The sequence below is a fragment of the Diceros bicornis genome, chromosome 35, assembly GCF_020826845.1.
Source record: "Diceros bicornis minor isolate mBicDic1 chromosome 35, mDicBic1.mat.cur, whole genome shotgun sequence".
In the NCBI taxonomy this organism is placed as follows: Eukaryota; Metazoa; Chordata; class Mammalia; order Perissodactyla; family Rhinocerotidae; genus Diceros; species Diceros bicornis.
Window position 1 is genome coordinate 6,171,192 of NC_080774.1, and position 16,765 is coordinate 6,187,956.

Below are 16,765 nucleotides of genomic sequence, written 5' to 3' on the forward strand. Positions count from 1 at the left end.
CTTTTATGGCTGACTCATATCCCCTTTACGGACATATGTCAACAGAACCATCTTGTGAGTGGCTTTTCAGATGGGAAACTGAGGCTGCCCGGGGAGTAGGCGCCTGCCCGAGTCCTGGGGTGCGGGATAGGAGAGGAGGAGGTAGAAACAGCTGGACTCTCTCTCTCCCCCCAGCCTGCTCCCAGCCTTGTCTCTGCGCCCGGCCAGGAGGTGGCGGCTGCGTAGGGCGGGAGCGAGCGGGGCTCCCTTCCACTGGACGCCGAGGTGGCCGCGACTGTGGGTCCCCTCTGGTCCTCCGAGCCCCCCCACAAGTGTGGTTTCTGTTGACCCTGAGAGAGGCAGCAGGCAGGGGCGCCCCCATTGCACAGCCGAGCAGACCGATGCAGGCGGAGGCTGGGGCCTTGCCCAGGGCCACTCGGCCTGGCGGTCCCTCCTGCCTCCTCCTGAGAGTCTTTGCCTCGCCACCCGTGCCTCGGTGGCCCCGTCCAAGCGTTTCCTGTGAGGTCTTTGCTGGTCTTTCCTGCTGTCTGGGGCTTTGCCCGGCAGACAGGTAGGTTCCTGGAAGGGGCTTCTTGGTAAATTTGGGTCAGGGGACGGTTTTCCAGAGTGCCGAGGGACGGCCACTGTCCGCGGCCTGGGGAACGGGAATTCTTTTGCTGACTTATTCTGGACATACGCTTGGTTTCAGCGACTGGCTCTGTCTGGAGTGTGCTGTCTGTGGCTGTTTCTGTTTTTTCGATGACTTGCCATCTCCGTGAAGTCACCCAGCAAACCGTCCGCCGTGTGGCCTCTTGGGGGAGAAGACACAGAAGTGACCACGGAGTGACGTGGCCCGTGGAACCTGCCCACGGCATGGGTCCCTCTGGTAGGCTGGGATGAGTTCCTCCTGCTTCCAGCACGGCCTCTGCCAGGCCTGGGCACATCTCTGTGTCCAAAACAAACAGAAGGGAACAAAAGGAGCCCCTGAGTCCTGACCCCGTGGCCTCAGGCTCTGCGGCCGGTTTGGCCTGTTCCTGAGTTTCATGATGGTCACGGCGAGAGCCAGCAGGCGGGAAGCCGCGTCTGGATCCGAGGCCTAAGAATGTGGCTTTTGCTCCCTCACGTCTTTCTGTGCCTCAGTTTCCCCAACCTATAAAAGAAGGCTTTGGAGTAGAAAAATCCCCACGTTGGCTTTCGGGGCGGGTCTGTAGACGCCTTCCAGAATCTTCTCTGGGGTGTTTTCCTGGGAAGGGCTAGAGGGTGAGCTGACGAAAGTCGATACACATAGGCCTTCAGTGTGGGCCCCTTCCCTGGTCTCCTAGCGGCCATTCCAGTCCCCCGTGCTAGTCCAGTGGCCCCTGACCTTTGTCACATGCAAATCGGATCTGCCCAAACTCTCTGTGCTCCTTGATGACCACACCTCGTGGCAGAGTGGATGCAAACCAGGCTTCTCTGGTTGAAACCCCCCGCTCAGCCACTTCCCAGCTGTGTGGCCTTGGGCAAGCCACTTAACCTCTCTGGGCCTGCTTCCTTCTCTGTATATCGGGTTTTCTGTCGTGCTGTTGTGAGGACAGATGGGTTAAGAGGTGAAGTGCGTACGCAGCACTGGGCACACAGTACCTGCTACCATTGTTACTGTCGTCACTATTCCTCTCGGGAGTAATGTTACTCCAGTCCGCGGAGTTAAGTGACCTGCCTCCCCCTCCTCCCGTTACTCCCTGCCCTCGACCTCTGACTCCCCCTTCACCTCTGTGCTCGGCTGCTCCAGCCTTCTCTCTGCTTCGGCGACCTGCCAAACCTGGACGGCCTCCGGGCCTTTGCGTCTGCGGTGCCTCCTGCCCGTGGTGCCCCCGCACCCCCGCGGGACCCCTGCTGGTCGCTCGCCGTGCTGTCCTGGGCTGTCCTGGGCAGACATCGCTGGGCCCGCTCCTGGTTGCTGGGGCAGAGCAGGGAGTCTGGGGCCCCCTGCTCCCCGGCAGCTGGCAGCCTCCCCTCTCATCAGTGCGGGGGGCCCTGCGGGAGCTGAGCGGAGCCGCCCGCCGTGGGGGGGACGTCGACACCCGGAGAGGCTCACATTTGTCCCTGAGTCACAGTTTGTTGCACTCAGGGGTCAGATCCCTGGCTGACCACCAGACCGTCCGTTTTGGCCAGTGCGTGTGCCCGTGTGTGTGTGTGTGTGTGTGTGTGTGTGTGTGTGTGTGTCTTTTTCACCCTCTGGCCTGTCAGGGAGGTGACCGTCGTTCAGACACCCATGCGAGGGGTCATGTTTGCTCTTCCTGAGATTAGAGGGCAGAGGTATTTTAAAGGCCGCGTGGCCCGGGGGCCGGGAAGGCCCGGGGGGCGGCTGCGGTGCCCGGTGGGCTGGGAGGAGGCGGGCTAGGGAGGGGCGCGGCCCGGAGCCCGCCGCCCGCCGGAGGAGAGGTTCTCTCGGCGCTATAAAAAGGCCTCCCAGTGTTTGAGCTCCGAGTGGCGGCTGGCGGCGCGCCAGGGTTGCCATGGCGATGGGGAATTATTCCCTGCTGCCGGGCTGGGAGAGGAGCGTACTTTTGGCTCGGCAGCCAGAGGAGTGGACTTATGTAATTCTCCGTGTTTATGGGCCGGGGTGGGGGGGCGCAGGGAGTGCGGGCCCGACGGCCTTGTCACCGCGGTGGGGGGACACCCGCGGGTGTCCCTGGTGGGCCCGGCCGCCCGTCTCGGGGGCATCAGGCCTGGGTCCGGGTGGCCTGGGTGCAGGGCCCCTGGGGCCTCCCGCCGGGTGGGGGCCGTAGTCTCGCGGGAAGGCGGCTGGGCCGCCCTCCGCGGTGTCGCCCGGAGGAGGGATGGCTTGGCTGGTGGACCCGCTGTGCCTTCTGGAAGCCGGCAGCACGATCTGCGCCTGCGGACTCCGCTGACCCACTTGCTGGCACGTTGTACTTTTCTTTCTCTTTCTGTCTTTTTTCTGGGAGGCTCACTCGCAGTTGTGTCGGGAGCTGACGTGAGTGCGGGCTGGTCATGTGCTCGGGTGAGAGAAGTTTCCGGGCGCGGCGGGCAGGGAGACGCCGGGCGGCCTGGTGGCCCGCCCCGGGAGGGTGGGCAAAGACCGGAGGGGACTTGGCTCCCCCCGACATGTGCTGGGGGGCCGATGGGCTGGTCCGAGGGAGCCCCCGGTGTGTGCCGTGCGGGTCCCTGGCCGGGCCGTGTGGACACCGGGCAGTGGCGGGGAGGTGGTGCTGCCCACACTCGGGACAGTGGTCACCGGGCTTATTAGTCCGAGTTGCTGAGCTCCCAGGAGAGGCTGGAGGGCGGGGGCAGGGGGACAGCGCCTCCTGGCCGCTCTCCGCCGGGTGGCCCGTGGGGTGGGACGGGCTGTTCCTCCAGAGCACGGCCAGCATGGGCATCCTGGCGGGAGAGCGGGCAGGGCCGGGATCCAAGTCCTAGTTTGTTCCTCGGGGTCGGCCCCTGGGGCTGGGCCTGGGGCACGGGGTTTAGGGGCTCCTGGGCGGGCGTGGGACGGGGGACCAGGTGCAGGCGGCGCTTGGCGGCCCGGCGCCCGCTCCCACAGCGGTGGCACTTGGCCGGGGGCCCGTGTCTGGTTTGAAAGCAGTGTCACCGGCCCGGGCTTGCCCGGGGACCTGGCAGCGAGGACCGGGATAAACACTGGAAAGTTGGACGGGCTTGCCGAGCTCACAAGGAGCCCTCAGTTGCAGGCGGAGGGGATGAGGGAGCGGTTTGTCCTGAGGGCCGGGTGCGGCGGGACGGCTGGGGGGCGGCGGGCGGCTGGGGGTCTCGAGCCCCAGCCAGGGAGGCTGCGTTCCCAGATGGTGTCGCTCGTTTGCATGGACCCAGGTTTGAATCCTGGTTCCATCCCCCTTTACGCTGGGTGGCCTCCCGCCTGTGCGAGCCTCAGTTTCCCCGTCTGTGGAATGGGGCAGTAATGAAGGCCACGCAGCCGTGGGGATGAGGTGAGGGAGAGCTGCAGCCTCCTGCTTCACTCTGGGGCCAGGCTGCCTGGGTTTATCCCGGCTGTGTGACCTTGGACAAGTCGCTTCACAGCTCTGAGCCTCGGTTTTCCCGTCTGGCAAATGAACTCCCATAGGTTGTGTGGCTTCAGGGGCTGATAAATGGTCCCTGCCTGACTCCCAGGGGCGGTGTGACCTTGGTCAGGACGTGGAAGCTCAGAGTCTCAGGTCTCTTGTCCATACGGTGTGAGCGGTCACGGGGGCCCCACGCTGGGGGGCTTGGTGGGTGGGAGCTCCGCTGTGTAGACGGCATGTTGAGTGTCCTCTTGTTCTCCGTCTGTTTTTATTTTCTTCCCTATCGAGAGCTGTCTCGTGTTAGAAACATGGAAACTCGCCCGGATGTCGGGAGTGGGGGGTCCTTCCCCAGGCTCTGTCTGCACTTGGGCCTGGGCTAGGATCCCGGGCTGCCCCCGTGCACGCCTGTTCTGCCCTGACAGTGCCCGGGGTGGCCTGGGGGCCCGGCGGGCGGGGCCGGCTCTCCCGCCCAGGGTGGCAGCGGTCCTGAGTTGTAAGTGACACCGGATGCGGGGCCGGTGGCTGGCTCCGGGTCCCTCCTCTTGGGCCAACAGGAGCCAGTGAGGAGTTCCCCCAGTGTCCTGGCTGCCCACGCCAGCTGCCCGCTGCCCCGTTGTCCTCAGGCCTCTCCTGGGGACCTTGGGAAAGGTCTCTGCAGCAGGGGGCCCCGTGAATGCCCCCTCACTGCCCCCAAGCCCTCGGTGCCCACCGGGGTCGGCGGCAGAGCTGTCGTGGCCACCCCTGCCCTGCCCTGACAGTCTCAGCTCGGTCCCCCAGCCGCTGAGAAACCCGTCGTGTGTGTGGTTCAGACCAGAGGTCACACAGGGGCCCTGGTGGTGCGACTGTCCGTGCCGGCCTCGACTGTGGTGGCCACAGGAATCTGCACTGAGACGATGATGCCTAGAGCTGAACACACTCACACACACGTACACACCCACCCCCACACACGTATGCCCCCCCAACTCACCTGTACACACCCACACACACCCACTCACACACGTACACACCCACACTCACATGTATACCCCACTCACCCATACACACCCACTCATACCCACCCCACGCACACCCCCCACACCCACTCACAGTACACACCCACACACGTACACCCTCACCCACACACACGTACACACCCACGCCCACTCACATGTACAACCCACTCACACGTACACCCCCCCCCCACATACACACTCACACTCTCACACCCACTCATATCCCCCATACACACCCACCCACACGTGAGGGCATGTAACCAGGTGAGAGCTGAGCAGGGGTGACGGTGTCCGTGTCCGTCTCCTGCTCACACTAGTGGTACTGAGTTACGGGGCTGTGAGGATGGGACCGTTGGGGACGCTGGCCCAGGGGACACGGGTCTGGCTGGATTCTTACGACTGCACGTGACTCTACAGTGATCTCAAGTAAAAAGTTGAACGGAAGAAGAGCAGTGGCTCGGGGCCGGGCTGTCCTGGGGTCGAGTCCACGTCTGCCCCTTGGTAGCTATGTGATGAGAGCAGGCGGCATAACCCGCCCAGCCTCGGTCTCCTCCTCTGGGAGGTGGGGACAGTGTTTGGTACCTCAGGGCTCGCGTGAGGGTTAACTGAGGTGATACTGCTCAGTGCTTAGCAGGGTGCTGGCACTGAAGGTGTTAAGTGCTACATGCGGGGGCTGTTGCTGGTGGTGTTCTCATTCTTGACATGGTGGTTCTTTGGCTGGTGACCCTGGGGAGGTTGCTTGCCCTCTCTGAGCCTCAGTCCCTTCTCCTCGCCTCACTGAAGGCCCGGCCAGGAGGTCAGGACAGGAGGCTGGGCTCATGACCTGCCAGAGCCAGGCAGCCTCGACCTCTGGGCCCCTTCTCTCACTTCCTGGGCCCACCCAGAGCCCACCACCTCTCGGCCTCCTCCTCTGAGGCCTCTGTGTGCAGCCCCCAAAGTGGGACTGGGTCTCAGTTCTGTCTGTGGGGTCACTTCTGTGATGGCTGAACTTGCTTCCTGTCTGAGCACTTTTTCCTCCCTGCTCTGTCCTCTGGGCTGCATTTTTTCCTTTCCTGCTGTTCCCTGCAGTAGGGACTGCTTTCCCTCAGGCCCTTTCCCACCTCCGACAGTGGTGAGAAATCTTCGGGGCGTAACTAGCTCTCCCTAGAGTGAGCTGGGTTGTCCCCGCCTGGCACTGAAGCATTTCTGTCCAGCCACGGCCGATCTGGGGTGGAAACTTCCCCAGGGGCTCCCGAGGGCCGGCCTGCAGGTGGTCGTCTCCCTCACAGCCGGCTGGTAACTGAGCCTGGGCCCTCGGGCCTCCCGGGAGGTCCAGGCAGGGCTGGATTTATGCCTGAGGATTCTGGAGGGTTCCAGGGCATTCCAGGCTGGGGGACAGGTGAGTCCTGCAGGGCCAGGTGGGTCGAGCTGCTGAGAGGGTTTTCACCACCGTGCTGGCCTCGTGGAGGCTCGTCTGGGGCCGGGCAGTCAGTCGGTCATGGCTTGGGGTCTCGGTTCTGGCTTTGCCGGGCTGCCCAGAGGGGCTGGGGCGGGGCCGGGGCGGGGCGCTCCAGCCTCCCGAGCCTCTGGGCTGTTTCTTGGAAGCGCCAGTCGTGGTCCTGGCTCAGGACCTTTGTACTCGCCGTGTCCTTGTCCTGGAACACCCTTCTCTGGGGTCTTCCCCGCTCCCCTCTTTTAGGCCTCTGCTCAAGTGTCGCCTCCTGAGAGAGGCCCTGGCCTCCCCGTCGTCGCTCTGTGTCCGTTTGCCGCTCTCCCCACCTGGGGTCTATCACGTGTCCATCAGCTGTGTCCCCCACCCCATCCACCAGGATTGTGTTCATCTGGGGCACCCCTGTGTCCCCAGCACCGGGCATTTAGTCAGTGCGCAGCAAACCATGGTGCCTGCCTCAGTGCCCCCCCGGGCTGTGGACCTGGGCCGTCGCCCCTGCTGTGGCTCTGGCTGGGGACCCAGGCCCGGGAGCTGGAGTGCACGGGGCGCTCACCGCCTCCACCCGGGAGCTCTGCAGTGGGGGTCGGGAATGCGCTGGGGGCGTTCCTGGAAGACCAGGGTCCCTTGAAAAGCAGTTCTTGTGTCTTTGCTCAAGAGTGCCCCTTAGGAACCCACCAAGCACCCCCAGAGAGTCGGCACCTCCTGGGTAAAGTCAGAGAGGGGGGGCTCCTGAGAAAGGAAGGTGGGGGCCTGTGGGCGCTGGGTTGTGGGGGAGGAGTGCCAACAGCATCAGCTGCTGTGTTGAGGGTCACGCATTCTGCACACTTTAGTTTATCGAGTCCTTCTAACCACGCTGTGTACTGGGCCCTGAATCACCATCTCCAGACGAGGCCCAGAGAGGGTAAGCAGCTTGCCCAAAGACACACAGCGGCAGGCACGCCGTGTTAATAGGTAAGTGGCGTTTCCTGTGCGGTTGTTTCTGTGTCCAGGAGGACGCACACCCTAAGCAGATTGCCTGCTTCCTCCTCAGGAGGCCCTTGTGCCGCCGCTGTCGCAGAGGACGGTGGCGCAGCTGTGGATGAGGCGGGATGTGAACCCGGGTTCTAGTGGCAGGCACTGTTTTCTGGGAATCTGGCTCAGACCTGGGAAGGGGCCCTTTTCCCAGTCTGAGAGCCCTCTTGGGTCCAGGTCTGAGGCCCTGAGACGCCCGGACTCTTCTGGAAGGCCGGGAGCTGGTTTCTCCGTGTGGCTCGGAAGCTGGAAGGCAGGAGCCGCCCCTGCCCCCAGGCGTGCATCTGCATGACAATGGGCCCTTTGTCCCGGGCCAGCCTCCCTCTCGGGTAATAACATCATTCCCGGCCTGTGATGTCACAATGGGCCCTTTCTGCGCGGGTCGAGGCTGGTGGGCAGCGGGTGGGCTGAGCCAGGGCGGGCAGTAAATAGGGGGTGGCGATGACCATGGCGGACGCCCCTTCCCCCCCCTTTGGGGGGTTCGCTGCCATCTGCTATGGGAGAGACTGACTCGGAGCTGCCTTGTGGGCCCCCCACGCCGAACCACTTGGAGCCTCCTCTTGGCCCGGGAAGCGGGCTGAGTCCTGGCCGGCCGCCCGCTCCGGGGTGTGGGGGAGAGCCCCTCGCTTCCCGTAGGCGGGAGGAAGGCCGCTGTGCCAGGGCTGCCGTGCGGGGCTGCGCAGAGATGGTGGGGTTCCCACCCGGGCGTGTGGCTTCCCTCTCTCTGCCTCAGTTTCCTCCTCTGCTCGTGGGGATCCCGCGGGAGCCTGGCCCCCGGCCGGGCAGGGCGCGGGTCCCAGTAGGTGAGCGGTGTCAGGACAGACGGGGGCCCCCGGGAGACGTGCGCACGTGTTAGCGCCCGGGCCCTGGAGCGGGGCCTCCTGTGGAAGAAAGGTCTCTGCGCTGTGTCTGGGGTGAGAGGGGGGCATCCTGATTACCCGGGAGGCGCTGAACCCCGTGACCGCTGTCCTCACGAGAGAAGAAGAGGAGAGGGCACGCGGAGGGGACAGCCGGGTGACGCCGGAGGCGGAGACTGCGGGGACTCGGACTCGGCCACAGGCGGAGGGTCGCTGGAGCGCACCCGGCTGGCGGCAGCGGGAAGGACCCTCCCCAGAGCCTGCGGGGGGTGCAGGCCTGCGGGCCCTGCTGCCGGGCCTCTGGCCCCAGGGCCCTGGGAGAGTCAGTTTCTCTTGTTTTAAGCCCCCTGGGTTGTGGTCCTTTGTCACGCGGCCCTAACCGACGACTGTAGCCGGCAGCGAGCCTGTCTCTGGAGGTCAGAGAGCTCTCCTTGGGGACAGGGGACGGTTCGGGCCGTGTTTTCCCCACCCGGCGCGGGAGGGCCCAGGACGAGGGAGGTGGTCTGTGGCCGGGAGCCCCCTTGATGCCCGGTGGCGCGGGAGCCCTGTCCCGGTGGGCCAGAACTGCCTCCCTCGCCCTGGACTCAAGTCCACAGATGCCGGAACCCCCGGTCCCTGCTGCCGGCTCTCCGCCTCGGGGTTCCTGCTAAGGGCGATGTGACCCGGAAGGCAAGGGGCCGCTCCCCCAGCCCTGAATGCCCACTCCCCACCCGCCTGGCTGCTCACCCAGCACCCGGTGGCAGCCGTCCCCCAGCAAGCTGCCTCGTCTGCCAGGTGCCCTGGACACATGGAGACACCAAGGCCCAGAGAGGGTGGGCTGCCTGGAGAAGGCCACACAGCCCCTCAGTGATGGTGGTGGCCTGCAGAGTCCCAGCCGTGGCTGACGGGTGGGCTGGCCTTGCAGCCCCCAGGAGGGAGGAGTCTGAGCCCTGGGCCATGCTGAGAGTTGTGGTGGAGTGGACAGTGTAGCCGTGGATCGGTTTCTGGAACATGGTGGCCCGGTATAGATGATGCCCTGAGGTCTGGCTTTAAGTAGACCCCGTCTACACTCGCGGCCTCAGTTTCTCTGTTTATAGAGTGGTCTTTGGGCTTCGGCTCAGGGTCTGCGATTCCGCTCTGAGCGTGTTCATGGATTCAACCAGCATTTATTGAGTGCCTGCTGTGTGCGGTGTGCTGGGACTCAGCCTTGGTCAGGACAGATGTGGCTCCTGCCTCCGTGGACCTCCCGTTTGGGGTCGTGGGGACATGGAAGTGAGGCAGCAAGGACTTTGGGAACCGGATCCTGATGAGGGAGGTAGCAGAGCCGGGGCCGGACGGTGCGAGGATGCGGCTGCCTTCTCCATCTGGGGCCCGGGGTGGGCCGTTTGCAGTGAGCTCTGGGGGCTGGCCGGTTGGACGTGGAGATGGTCGTGCCCGTCTGCGGTGGCCTGTGGGCGCCTCCGGATGGCAGGACTTGGCCTGGACCTGTGGGCAGTGACACGGGGAGGAGGCCCACGAGGCCCTGACTCCAGCCTGATGGGGCGACAAGGGTCCCCCCAGTCTGAGCAGGGAGGCCGGGTGCTGGCCTCCGGGTCCCGGGACACAGTGGGTAAGTGGGGGCGCTGGAGAAGGCTGCCCTGCGTTTGCATCCAGGCTCTGCCGCTTGCCTGCTGCGTGACCTTGGGAAGGTTACTTAGCCTCTCTGTGCCTCGGTCTTGCCTCCCAGGGATGTTGTGACGATTACGTGAGCTGATGCTGGTGAGCACTGTGCTGGCGACCGGATGTGCTGAGGAGCAGGAGGTGCTCCCCTCGGGTCTGTTATAGTGACCGAGCAGGACCCGGGAGCGGACGGAGTGTTTACTAATCTTTCCACTGCCTCCTTCCTGCCTGTGGGACATTGGACCGGCTGCTTCGCCCCTAGAGCCTCAGTCTCCCCATCTGTGAAGTGAGGGCTGCCATAAGCACGTGGCCACGTGGAGGTCAGGAGGAGAGGGGGCCGGTGGGGAAGTCCGCATCTACGGGGTCGAGGGTTTGGGTCGCCACCTGCCCCTGTTCAAGCCTTGGCCGCCCTCCAGGCCGGGAGCAGCTGCCCATTTTACAGCCCAGGAAACTGAAGCCCCAGCAGGGGCGAGGCCCGGGTGTGCCCGTGGGGCAGCATGCGGATACACCTGTACAGCCTCCTGGCCGTGGACAATGCCCCTTTCTTCTGCCCTGGCTGGGGCAGCTGGGCCCTGCTCGGGCTGGCCTGGCCCGCGTTTATCAGCGGGGTTGGTCCTGTGATCTGGGAGCGGATGCTCCTCCTGAGAGAGAGGGGGAGAGAGAGCTCGGGGTGTTCCTCCAGAAACGGAGGCCCGAGGCCCCACTTACAGCCGGGGGCGGCCGTGGGTGGGTGTGCCTGCCGCCGAGGAGTGACCCAGATCTGAGTTGGCCGGGAGGGACAGGGTTCATCTGCAAAGCTGCTGCCTGCTGTGTCCCCACTTAGAGCCACGGACAGCTCGGGACCAGGCCAGGAGACCTCACTTCTCCTCCGGGGTGAGAGACAGGGCAGGCCTGTCCCAGGCTCCTCTCCGGCCCCGTCTTCCTCGCTTGAGTCTGTTCCGGGCTCCCATCTCATTTCCTTCGCCTCCTTCTGGCTGGCTTTGCACCTGTTGTCACCTGCACAGGTGAGAGGACCAGAGAGGGGAGGAGATCTGAGTCCAGGGAGATCCATGGGGCTTAGAATTTGGGTTTTAAGGGGGTTGCTATCTTAGGGCTCTTGGTTGCAATTGGCAGACACCTTGTTCCTCCTGCATTTAGCACAAAAGACTCAGGGCAAGCTTCAGGCACAGTTGGATCCAGGGGCTCAGGTGACGAGGTGTTCCCCATGTCTAGTACCTGGTCGCCCCAGAGTAACCATCACAGCTCAGCGGCCCCTGGGGAAGGTAAGCCTGTTTTTCCCCATATTCCAGCAAAAGTCATGGGAGTGAACTTCATCAGCTCAGCTGAGAGTTAAGCCCCTCCCCAAATCCATCGCTGGCAGCTGTAGCTGGGAGGAGGGCTCGCCTCCCCTGGAGTCCAGGACTGAGGGTGCAGGAGGGTGGTAGCCTGAGGGCCAGTGGGGTGTGGTTTGCAAGGAGTGGGTGCTGGGCAGGCAAAGACAACAGCTGTTGGCCACAGCCGGCTCGCTCCATGTGTCAGAGACCAGCCGGGTCGGGGTCCCTGCCCGGCCCCCTCTGTCACAGCCAGTGTCTGTCCTGTTGGGGGGGTGTCACCGGTGATTCACTGGGTAAGTGGGCCCAGCCTCTCCCACTCCTGCTGTAATTGGGGGCCTCTGAGGTGCCCGCCCAAGCCTTTGCCCCTGTTGAGGACAAGCCCGCCTGTCTCTCGCCATCCTCGCCAGGCTCCCCCAGGCTTGCTGAGCCCTCTCTTGTGGCTTCCAGCTGACCGCATGTCAGAAGCCACAGGTCACGTCCTGGCAGCCCGTGGGCTGTATTTAGATGTCAGATTGATTTATTGGGCTGGACTTATAGTCTTTTTTTTTTAATAAAAATTGTGAATTGAGAGATGTCTCAAAATAAGCCTTTCTTTGCCTGAAAGGATCGGAAGCCGTGGATCCCCTGGGCTGTGTCCCCGTGTCGGGAGCCACACGGCGGCCACGCCTCCTGTGTCCTTCTCACGGCCCCCCTCCCGGCCCCTGCTCGTCACGGTTCCGGCCTGGCCTAGATGTGTCCAGCGGGTCGTGGTGTCCCCGGCCCTCCCTTCTCTTTTCCCCCCCACTTCCCGGTTGGGACGTCCCCCCCGGAGCCTTGTTAGTCTCGCTCCCTCCACAAACTGGAAATCCAGTCCCGGGGGACGCTGGCCACTCCTGGGCGTGTGAGCGTGTGCCCAGCGTCGGGCACTCCTGGCTGCAGGGGCTGGGGGCCCTCGTGGCTCCCCCTCCCTGCTCATCGTCAGACGCTTACTGGCCCACGAGCGCCCTCGGGGTGATGGCGTGGGCTGGGTGTCCCTGTGGGGGATGGGATGGAGCTGGTCAAGTGGGTCCTTTCCCCCTCGGCCTGGGCGTCTGGGGGCGGCGGGGGCCTCCCAGCGGGGCGTGTGGGAGACGGCCCCTCGGGGTCCAGGCTGGCGGTGTGCTGGGGTGGGGGAGGGAGGGCCGTGGTGAGCGGGTGGGCTCCGGCCCTGTGGCTCTGCTGGCGGGGCTATTCTTAGCAGCTGGAGCATCGTCCTTCTTCACATGTGGCGGACGTCCCCCAGAGGTCTGCCCTGAAATGCTCGGGGCGACCCCGCGAATTCTTCAGAAGGCTGTCCTCGAGGGCCCCGCGTGCGGGGAGGGGCGGAGCAGGCGTTTCCGGCCGCTGCACAGCTGTGGACACGTTGGCCAGATGTTGGAGCCGGGGAGTCAGTGGGAACCCGGGGGCCACCGCTGTCACGCCCTCAGAGTGGCCCCCTCTTCTTGGGCCCAGCGAGTGAGGGCGGGGACTGCAGACCTTCGGGCGAGAGGGTGGCTCTGGGCCTGGCCTGGGACGGCTGCTCCAAGGGATCCTCTGGAGGGGTGGAGAGTTTCGGGTCAGCCCCTCCCGAGTCCAGGCCTTTCGATCACCTCCTGGGGCCGCCTGGGTGGGAGGCAGCCGGCAGGTCTGAGGTGACTTGGCCGGAGACGAGGCCTTGCCTGTTTCACTTGGTGTTGGGTATGTGGGGCCGCTGCGTGCGGGACCCTCAGCAGTGCCCTCCGGGCAGCCCTGGCAGTGGGAGCCACCACAGAGCAACACAAGCCTGGAGGCCTCCCTGGATGAGGTGTGTGGTTTTATTTATTTATTTTTAATTTTAAATTGTGTAATACACGTAACATTTATCATGTCACACATCTTGAAGTGCACGGTCGGTGGTGTTAAGTGTATTCATGTTGTTGTGCAACCGTCCCACCATCGCCAGAACTTTCTCATCTTGCAAAACAGAAACTCGGCACATTAACCACTAACTCCCCACCCCCGCTCTGTCGCTGTGACTCTGACCACTCTGGGCGCTTCGTCCGAGTGGAGTCACACAGTGTTTGTCCCTGGGCGTTGGGCTTCTTCAGCGAATGCCGAGAGCTGCGTTCCATGGCCCGTCGACCCCTTGGTTGTCGGTTCGTTCCCGTCCCGACAGCAGAGTGGTCGGGCCGGGACCCCAGGCCACTCCTGCCTTAGGATCCGGGCTCCCGGGTTAGGGACGGGGTCCCGGTGCCCACCTTGAGCGCTCACGGGGGGCGGGCGGTGCGGAGCCCCCACCCGGCTGGGCCCTGCGCCCCTCCCCAGGCGGCCTCGCCCGATCCCAGCCGCGGGGTGGGGGGACGTGTTTGGTCAGGTCCCCTGGCTGGTGCCCGCGTCCCGCCACTGCGCAGACGCCCTCCTCTCCTCTGGGCCCCGGCCTCCTGGAGATGAGGTGCCGTGGGGAAGGCCGGCTGGAGGAGCGGCGCTGAGGGACAGCGCGGGCCCGGGCGCGGGACCTGAGTGGGACGGCCTGGGACAGTCCAGCGTGCTGCGTGTGAGCTGCCCAGGCGGAGGGCGCGGCGGCCGGGGTCCTCGTGCAGAGCCTGTGACCCGTGCGGGAGGGCTTGTCACGGCTGCGGTCTCTCTCTCTTCCTTTAAAATCAAAAGGGGAAAACCAGGAGTCGAGGAGGAAGTGATTTCCAGCAGACCCCGCCTGGCGGGGAGTGGGGCCGGGCGGCCGAGCTGGCCGCGGCCCGGCGAACACAAATGCACCAACTAAATTGGAAACAGAAACGGCCTCCTCGCAGCTCCCACCAGCCTGCCTCCCTCCTGCTCCTCAGCGGGGGCACCGGGCGCGGGGCGCGGGGCCTGGGCCGGTTTTGGGGATGGCAGTCGAGCCCGGCTGCCTTCTGGCTGTGTGACCTCCGGCAAGAGAGTTCGCCTCTCTGAGCCTCAGTTTCCTGATCTGCTGAATGGGGATAATTTGGTTTGGAGAGGGACCTGGGAGGTGGTAAATGTGGCCTGCAGATGATGGGGGGGTATGAGGAACCCGGGAGGCAGGAGGTGGAATCCGGGGGGGGCGGTGGAGGCTCTCCGGTGGCTGGGGATCCTGTCTGGGGAGGTGAGAGGGGGGCACCTGGCCTCTGGTTTCCCTGGAAGGTTGGTGCAGGACATGCGTGGCATTCAGGGTCTCTCATCTGTGACCTTCTAGACAGGCTGCAGTGACTGTTCTGTCCTGGGCCCTGGTCGTCCCGTGGACCTGAGCCCTTCTCCCCGCGGCCCCCGGATGTTCGTTCCCCTGAAAAGTCTGGGGTGGGCTCAGGTCAGGCCACTCATTCTGCCTCCCCAGATGCCCGGACCACGTGGGCTCGAGAATGGGGGCTCCCACGGGGCGCTGAGGGGTCTGGCTGAGCAGAGCCAAATCTGGCCAGGCAGCACCAGCCCGCGAGTGACCTTGCTCACGGTGCTGCCCCTCTTTGGCCTCAGTTTCCCCATCTGTAACAAGAGGCTGTTGAGAGGTGAGCTCCTCCCAGGAAGCGCCCTCTGCTTTGTCTGCAGAGTGGGTCCCCCGTCCTGTACAGCCTCCTCGTTAGGGACTCGCTCTGCCATTCGGTCAGCTCACTTCCCCAGCCTTGGTTTGCTCGTCTGCAGAGTGGGGACGGTGATGGTAACCGCCCGTTATTCGCATCATCGTCGTCATTGTTGACTTGCCTCAGTATCTCGAGCAGCGTAGGGTGGTAACATTGCCCTTGTTTCAGGAACTCTTCTGTGGGCGTCCGGCTTTCTGTAGATCTTTCCTGATGAATCTTCCCACCGGCCCTATGAAGAAAGTTTTACAGATGGAACAAGTGAAGCCCAGAGAGGTCGGTACTGTGCCCAAGGTCACACAGCTACGTAAGTGGTAGAGTTGGGATTTGAACGCAGTCGGCCACTTTCCACACATGGGAGCCCTGTGGGACGGCAGCGTGCGGGGTCAAGAGGGCGCGTCTCTGGGATTAGGGTGGTCCGCTGGAGGGCCCCCCCTCTCCTCAGTGACCTCGGGGCCGTGACTCAGCCGGGCCTCCTACTGGGCACTTGATCGCGGGTGGGGCTCGAACTGCCGGCCCGGGGCTCAGTCTGGTGGGGAGACAGCTGGTGAACAGAGGGTGGTGGTAAGCGGGGTTGGGCCCATGGGGTTGGGCCCACGGGAGGGGCAGGAAGACAGGATCGTGGGAACCCAGGTTGGTGAGTTGGGGTTGGGGAGGGTTCCCGGGAGGGGATGGTGGAGGTGAAGGCTCCATCAGCCCAGGGGAACCGAGCCCTCTGCCACTGAGTCCTGTCCGCCGGGCTGCGGATATAAATGAAGGTAGCTGACGGGGAGGGCATGTGGCGAACAGGAGAAGGTGTGCCCATCCGCGTGGGCAGCCCCTGCCGCCTCCAGCCAGTCATGCCTGGACACGGACCTCGGTTTTCCCTCTAAATGATTTTGTTCTGGTAAAATACTCATAATGTAAAATTTACCATCTGAACCATATTGAAGTGTACGGTTAGTTGGGATTCGCTTAGTTGGGTTAGTTAGTTAGTAGATTCACAGTGTGGTGCCGCCATCCCCACTATCTAGTCCTGGAACATTCTCCTCACCCCAGAGGAAACCCAGTGCCCGTTAAGCAGTCGCTCCCCTTCGTCCTCCCCCAGCCCCGGCTGCCACCAGCCTGCTCTCTGACTGTGGATTCGCCTCTTCCGGACATTTCACATAAATGAGGTCAGACCACACGTGGCATCTTGCACTCAGCATCATGTGTTCGTGGTTCATATGTTCCTTTTCATGGCTGAATAATATTCCACTGCGTGGGTAGACCACATTCTGTTTATCCATCCCTCCGTTGGTGGACATGTGGGCTGTTTCCACTTTTTGGCTCTTGTGAATAGTGCTGCTGTGAACATTCTTGTTCTTTCTGTTTTGCTTTGTTTTATGACCTGTTTTCACTTCCTGGGGTTTATATCCAGGAGTGGAATTGCTGGGTCACGTGGGAACTCTGCGTTTAACTTGGTGAGGACCTGCCAGCTGCTTTCTGCAGAGGCTTCCGTCTTACCTCCCACCAGCGATGGGCGAGAGCGCCTTGTTTTAAGAGAAGCTGGGAATTGGAGTTTCCTGTCAAATCCCTCTTTTTAACGCCTCAGGCCGAGCTGATCTCTGGGGCCTGGGTGAGCTGGACGGGGAGAGGGAAGCGGGTCCCGGGAAAGCTGTCCGGCTGGGAGCAGGTCCGGGGTCTGCGCAACATTCTGGGCCCATGGGAGCCTGTTTTCCTGGCTGTTGCCCGGCACCCCCGCCCACACCGCGTGGCGTGGTGGAGCGTGATGCTCCGAGTGTGGATCCCGCTGGCCACAGGGAAGGTGTGTCTGGGGCTGGAGGCGGCTGGCCTTCTCTCCTTCCCCCGGAGGAGGGCGTGCCAGCTGTGGCTTGAGGAGCGGAAGTGGTGCCCAGGGGAGGGTGGGCCTGGAGTCCCTGCTCTGATCTTGGAGTTTGGGACCAGAGGCTGTTTTCCCTAGGCTGGGGCTTAGGGAGCAGTTGTGTGGG

The 16,765-nt window shown here is 63.7% G+C and overlaps 1 protein-coding gene across 1 annotated transcript in view; it reads left to right on the top strand.

Annotated features, from left to right (window-relative positions):
• Positions 1-16,765, top strand: part of NCOR2 (nuclear receptor corepressor 2) — a 215,602-nt gene that overhangs the window by 42,292 nt on the left and 156,545 nt on the right.